The sequence below is a fragment of the Arachis stenosperma genome, chromosome 2, assembly GCF_014773155.1.
Source record: "Arachis stenosperma cultivar V10309 chromosome 2, arast.V10309.gnm1.PFL2, whole genome shotgun sequence".
NCBI lineage: Eukaryota > Viridiplantae > Streptophyta > Magnoliopsida > Fabales > Fabaceae > Arachis > Arachis stenosperma.
The window spans coordinates 112250739-112258159 of NC_080378.1; the positions used below are offsets into that span (position 1 = coordinate 112250739).

Genomic DNA, 7421 nt, shown 5'->3' on the forward strand with positions numbered 1-7421 from the left:
CAAACTTAGAATATTGCTCGCCCTCGAGCAAAAGAAGAAAGAAAAGAAGAAGAGGAAGAAGATATGGAGAGAGAGAGAGAGAGGGTTGTGTTTCGGCCAAAAAAGGAAAGAGAGGGTTGTGTTGTGTGAATTTGAAGTAGAATGGAGGGGTTTATATAGTGGAGGGAGGGGGGTTAACGTTCGGCCATATGGGGTAGGTTCGGGTGGGGAAGTGATTTTGAATTTTGAAGGTGGGTGGGGTTTATGGGGAAGAGTGGATGGATGTGAGTGGTGAAAAGGTAATAGGGAAGAGAGATTGAGGTGATATAGGATTATGAGGAGGAAAGGTGAGTGGAGGTAGGTGGGGATCCTGTGGGGTCCACAGATGCTGAGATGATCCTGTGGGGTCCACAGATCCTGAGGTGTCAAGGATTCACATCCCTGCACCATTTAGGCATGTAAAATGCCTTTGCATGCAATTCTGGCGTTTAAACACCGAATTGATGCTTGTTCTGGGCGTTGAACGCTAGTTCTATGCTTGTTTCTGGCGTTCAGCGCCAACTCTTCCCAGGGTGCATTCCTGGCATCTGAACGCCAAGATGTTGCTTGTTTCTGGCGTTCAACGCCAGATCCATGCTCTGTTCTGGCGTTGAACGCCAGCCAGATGCTCCTTACTGGCGTTTAAACGCCAGTAAGTCCTTCCTTCAAGGTGTGATTTTTCTTTTGCTGTTTTTGATTCTGTTTTTAATTTTTGTGTTTATTTTGTGATTCCACATGATCATGAACCAAATTAAACATGAAAAACAATAAAAATAAAAATAAAATTAGATAAATAAAAATTGGGTTGCCTCCCAACAAGCGCTTCTTTAATGTCAATAGCTTGACAGTGAGCTCTCATGGAGTCTCACAGATGTTCAGAGCATTGTTGAGACTTTCCAACACCAAACTTAGAGTTTGGATATGGGAGTTCAACACCAAACTTAGAGTTTGGTTGTGGCCTCCAACACCAAACTTAGAGTTTGACTGTGGGGGCTTTAGTTGACTCTGTAGTGAGTGCTTCTTCTCCATGGTTACAGAAGGAGAACCTTGAGTCTTAAACACAAGGTTGTCCTCATTTAGTTGAAGGATCAATTCTCCTCTGTCCATATCAATCATAGTTCTTGCTGTGGCTAGGAAGGGTCTTCCAAGGATGATGGATTCATCCTCATCCTTCCCAGTATCCAGGATTATGAAATCAGCAAGGATGTAAAGGCCTTCAACCTTCACTAACATGTCCTCTACTTGTCCATAAGCTATTTTCATGGATTTGTCTGCCATCTCTAATGAGAAATTGGCCTCCTGTACCTCAAGGGTTCTTAGTTTCTCTATTACAGAGAGGGGCATGAGGTTTATTCCTGAACCAAGGTCACACAGAGCCTTAAAGATCATGGTGCCTATGGTACAAGGTATTATGAACTTTCCAGGATCCTGTCTCTTCTGAGGCAATGTCAGTTGATCCAGATCACTTAGTTCATTGATGAGCAAGAGAGGTTCATCTTCCCAAGTCTCATTACCAAATAATTTGGCATTCGGCTTCATGATTACACCAAGGTACTTAGCAACTTGCTCTTCAGTAACATCCTCATTCTCTTCAGAAGAGGAATACTCATCAGAGCTCATGAAGGGCATAAGGAGGTTCAATGGAATCTCTATGGTCTCTAGATGAGCCTCAGAGTCCTTTGGTTCCTCAAAGGAAAACTCCTTGTTGATCACTGGACATCCCAGGAGGTCTTCCTCACTGGGATTCACGTCCTCTTCCTCCCCTGTAGGTTCGGCCATATTGGGTATATCAATGGCCTTGCACTCTCTCTTTGGATTCTCTTTTGTATTGCTTGGGAGAGTACTATGAGGTGTTTCAATGATTCTCTTTCTCAGCTGGCCCACTTGTGCCTCCAAATTTCTTATGGGGGACCTTGTTTCACTCATGAAACTTAAAGTGGCCTTGGACAGATCAGAGACTAAGTTTGCTAAATTAGAGGTATTTTATTCAGAATTCTCTGTCTGTTGCTAAGAAGATGATGGAAAAGGCTTGCTATTGCTAAACCTGCTTCTTCCACCATTGTTAAAGCCTTGTTGAGGCTTTTGTTGATCCTTCCATGAGAAATTTGGATGATATCTCCATGATGAATTATAGGTGTTTCCATAAGGTTCACCCATGTAATTTACCTCTGCTATTGCAGGGTTATCAGGATCATAAGCTTCTTCTTCAGAAGATGCCTCTTTAGTACTGTTGGATGCATTTTGCCATCCATTCAGACTTTGGAAAATCATGTTGACTTGCTGAGTCAACACTTTGTTCTGAGCCAATATGGCATTCAGAGCATCAATTTCAAGAACTCTCTTCTTTTGAGGCGTCCCATTATTCATGAAATTTCTCTCAGAAGTATACATGAATTGATTATTTGTAACCATGTCAATAAGTTCTTGAGCTTTTGCAGACGTTTTCTTTAGGTGAATGGATCCATCTGCAGAATGGTCCAGTGACATCTTTGAGAACTCAGACAGACCATAATAGAATATATCCAAAATGGTCCATTCTGAAAGCATGTCAGGTGGACACCTTTTGGTCATCTGCTTGTATCTTTCCCAAGCTTCATAGAGGGATTCACCATCTTTTTGTTTGAAGGTCTGAACATCCACTCTAAGCTTGCTCAGCTTTTGAGGAGGAAAGAACTTAGTCAAGAAGGCCGTGACCAACTTATCCCAAGAGTTCAGGCAATCTTTAGGTTGAGAGTCCAACCATAATCTAGCTCTGTCTCTTACAGCAAAAGGGAAAAGCATGAGCCTGTAGACTTCAGGATCTACTCCATTAGTCTTAACAGTCTCACAAATCTGCAGGAACTCAGTTAAAAACTGATAGGGATCTTCTGATGGAAGTCCATGGAATTTGCAGTTCTGTTGCATTAGAGCAACTAATTGAGGTTTCAGCTCAAAATTGTTTGCTCCAATGGTAGGGATTGAGATGCTTCTTCCATCAAACTTGGAAGTAGGTGTAGTATAATCACCAAGCATCCTCCTTGCATTATTATTATTTTCGGCTGCCATCTCCTCTTCTTTTTCGAAAATTCCTGTAAGGGTGTCTCTGGATTGTTGTATTTTAGCTTCTCTTAATTTCCTTTTCAGAATCCTTTCAGGTTCAGGGTCTGCTTCAACAAGAATGTTCTTGTCCTTGCTCCTGCTCATATGAAAAAGAAGGGAACAGAAAATAATAACAGGGATCCTTTTTACCACAGTATAGAGGTTCCCTTGTGTGAGTAGAAGAAAAGAAGAAAAAGAATGAAGAAGAGAAGAATTCGAACTCAGAGGAGAAGAGGGGGTTCGAATTTTTGGGTGAGGAGAAGTGTTAGTAGATGAATAAAGATGAGGGAGATGGAATTTTGAAAATTAAATTTGAAATTAAATTAAAATTAAAACAATTAGTTAATTAAAAAGGAAATTTGAAAAAAAGAGGGAAGTATTTTCGAAAATTAGTGAGAGAGATTTAGTTAGGTAGTTTTGAAAAAGATAAGAATCAAACAAAAATTAAAGTGGTTAATTGAAAAAGATTTGAAAACCAAATTTGAAAAGATAAAATTGAAATTTGAAAAAGATATTATTGAAACAAAAAGATAAGATTGATTGAAAAAGATAAGAAGTTAGAAAAGATTTTTTAAAATCAAATTTTTGAAAAAGATATTACTTAAAAAGATATGATAGAAAGATATGATTAGAATTAGTTTGAAAAAGATTTGAATTTTAAAATCAAAATTAATGACTTGACTCACAAGTAATCACAAGATATGATTCTAGAACTTAAAGTTTGAATCTTTCTTAACAAGCAAGTAACAAACTTGAAATTTTTGAATCAAAACATTAATTGTTGATATTATTTTCGAAAATTATGAGATAAAGATAAGAAAAAGATTTTTGGAAAATATTTTTAAAATTTTCAAAAATAAATAAGAAAAATGAAAAATATTTGATTTTTGAAAAAGATAAGATTTTCAAATTGAAAATTTGATTTGACTCATAAGAAACAATTAGATTTTAAAAAATTTTTGAAAAAGTCTATCAAATTTTCGAACTTTATGAGAAGAAAAAGGGGAAAATATTTTTTGATTTTTGAATTTTTAATGATGAAAGAAAAAAACAACAAAAAGACTCAATGCATGAAAATTTTGGATCATAACAAATGATGCATGCAAGAACACTATGAATGTCAAGATGAACACCAAGAACACTTTGAAGATCAAGATGAACATCAAGAACTTATTTTTGAAAATTTTTAAGAAAAGAAAGACATGCAAGACACCAAACTTAGAAATTTGCAATGCTTGGACTTTAACAAACGAAAAATGCACATGAAAAACAAGAAAAGACACAAAACAAGAAAATTTAAAGATCAAACAAGAAGACTTACCAAGAACAACTTGAAGATCATGAAGAACACTATGAATGCATGAATTTTCGAAAAATACATAAATTTTTAGAAAAATGCAATTGACACCAAACTTAAAAATTGACTCAAGACTCAAACAAGAAACATAAAAATATTTTTGATTTTATGATTTTATGAATTTTTTTTGGTATTTTTTTTCTGAAATTTATTTAAAAAGAAAAATAAGGATTTCAAAATTTTTAATATGAATTCCAGGAATCTTGCACTCTTAGTCTAAAGCTTCAGTCCAGGAATTAGACATGGCTCACTAGCCAGCCAAGCTTTCATTGAAAGCTCCGGTCCAAAACACTAGATATGGCCAATGGCCAGCCAAGCTTCAGCATGTAAATCAGTCATACAATAACAAATTTGATTAGCAACAACTAGTTTGCTCTTATGATGATGATTTGGAAGCCTCAGTCCAAATGAATTAGACATGGCTTTACAGCCAGCCAGGCTTCAACGTGCTTCATAAAACTATAGAATTCATTCTTAAAAATTCTGAAGAAAAATATATTTTTGAAAATAGAAAATTTTTTTTTAAATTTTTCGAAAATTAAGAGAATAAAAACAAAATCTTAAAATTAAAATAAAGTTACCTAATCTGAGCAACAAGATGAACCGTCAGTTGTCCAAACTCGAACAATCCCCAGCAACGGCGCCAAAAACTTGGTGCACGAAATTGTGATCTCGAACAATCCCCGGCAACGGTGCTAAAAACTCAGTACGCACGTTCTTAATCTCAAATTCTTTTTCGTTCACAACTTCGATACAACTAACCAGCAAGTGCACTAGGTCGTCCAAGTAATAAAACCTTACGTGAGTAAGGGTCAATCCCACGGAGATTGTTGGTATGAAGCAAGCTATGGTCATCTTGTAAATCTCAGTCAGGCGGATATTAAATGGGTATAGAGTTTTCGAAAATAAATAATAAATAAATAAACATAAAATAAAGATAGAAATACTTATGTAATTCATTGGTGAGAATTTCAGATAAGCGTATAGAGATGCTTTCGTCCCTCTGAACTTCTGCTTTCCTACTGTCTTCATCCAATCAATCCTACTCCTTTCCATGGCAAGCTTTATATAGGGCATCACCGTTGTCAATGGCTACATCCCATCCTCTTTGTGAAAATGGTCCAAATGCTCTGTCATGGCACGGCTAATCATCTAGAGGTTCTCGATCATACTGGAATAGGATTTACTATCCTTTTGCGTCTGTCACTACGCCCAGCACTCGTGAGTTTGAAGCTCGTCACAGCCATCCCTTCCCGGATCCTACTCGGAATACCACAGACAAGATTTAGACTTTCTGGATCTCAAGAATGGCCATCCATGGGTTCTAACTTATCCCACGGAGATTCTAATATCTCGGACTCGGTCCCCTGTATTAGATATCTAAGAGATATTCATTCTAGCTTGTTGCATGTAGAACGAAGTGTTTGTCAGGCACGCGTTCATAAGTGAGAATGATGATGAGCGTCACATAATCATCACATTCATCATGTTCTTGGGTGCGAATGGATATCTTAGAAGCGGAATAAGTTGAATTGAATAGAAAAATAGTAGTACTTTGCATTAATTCATGAGGAACAGCAGAGGTCCACACCTTAATTTATGGAGTGCAGAAATTCTACCATTGAAAATACATGAGTGAAGATAGTCTAGGCATGGCCGAATGGCCAGCCTCCAATGTCTAAGGACTAAACGTTCCAAAGATGTAAATACAATAGTAAAAAGTCCTATTTATACTAGACTAGCTACTAGGGTTTACAGAAGTAAGTAATTGATGCAGAAATCCACTTCCCGGGCCCACTTGGTGTGTGCTTGAGCTGAGCTTGAAGTTTACACATGCAGAGGCTTCTTTTGGAGTTGAACACCAAGTTGTAACGTGTTTTTGGTGTTCAACTCTGATTCGTGACGTGTTTCTGACGTTTAACTCCAGAATGCAGCGTAGAACTGGCGTTCAACGCCCTTTTGCGTCCTCTAAACTCGGGCAAAGTATGGAATATTATATATTGCTGGAAAGCCCTGGATGTCTACTTTCCAACGCCGCTGAGAGCGCACCATTTGGAGTTCTGTAACTCCAGAAAGTCCACTTTGAGTGCAGGGAGGTCAGAATCCAACAGCATCAGCAGTCCTTCTTCAACCTCTAAATCTGATTTTTGCTCAAGTCCCTCAATTTCAGCCAAAAAATACCTGAAATCATAGAAAAATACACAAACTCATAGTAAAGTCCAGAAATGTGAATTTAGCATAAAAACTAATAAAAACATCCCTAAAAGTAACTAGATCCTACTAAAAACATACTAAAAACAATGCCAAAAAACGTATAAATTATCCGCTCATCAATGATCCATAGTATCATGATTGGGGAGGAAGTGGAAGTTCATGAGATTATACCTCAAGAACTTTACAAGGTAGCTGACAAGTCCTCTCCTTTGACAAGGTTAGCCTTCCCTCATCTCATTTGTCACCTCTGCAATTCAGCTGGAATTGACATAAAGGAAGACATCCTCATTGATGAGGATAAACCCATCACTAAGAAAAGGATGGAGCAAACAAGAGAACCCACTCAAGGACCTCAACAAGAGCATGAGGAAATTCCTCATCATGAAATCCCTGAGATGCCTCAAGGAATGCACTTTCCTCCACAAAACTATTGGGAGCAAATTAACACCTCCCTAGGAGAATTAAGTTCCAATATGGGACAACTAAGGGTGGAGCACCAAGAGCATTCCATCCTCCTCCATGAAATTAGAGAAGACCAAAGAGTCATGAGGGAGGAGCAACAAAGGCAAGGAAGAGACATTGAGGAGCTCAAGCACTCCATAAGATCTTCAAGAGGAAGAACAAGCCGCCATCACTAAGGTGGACCTGTTCTTTAACTTTCTTGTTCTTATTTTTCTGCTTTTCAAAAATTATGCTTTATGTTTATCTATGTTTGTGTCTTTACTGCATGATCATTAGTGTCTAAGTGTCTATG

The 7421-nt window shown here is 37.6% G+C and overlaps 1 non-coding gene across 1 annotated transcript; it reads left to right on the forward strand.

Moving 5' to 3' along the window:
- The first annotated feature begins 2559 nt into the window (after positions 1-2559).
- Positions 2560-2667, forward strand: LOC130964802 (small nucleolar RNA R71). The gene has a single exon (XR_009080874.1). It is a non-coding gene; the product is annotated as a small nucleolar RNA R71 (small nucleolar RNA).
- The last annotated feature ends 4754 nt before the right edge of the window (positions 2668-7421 follow it).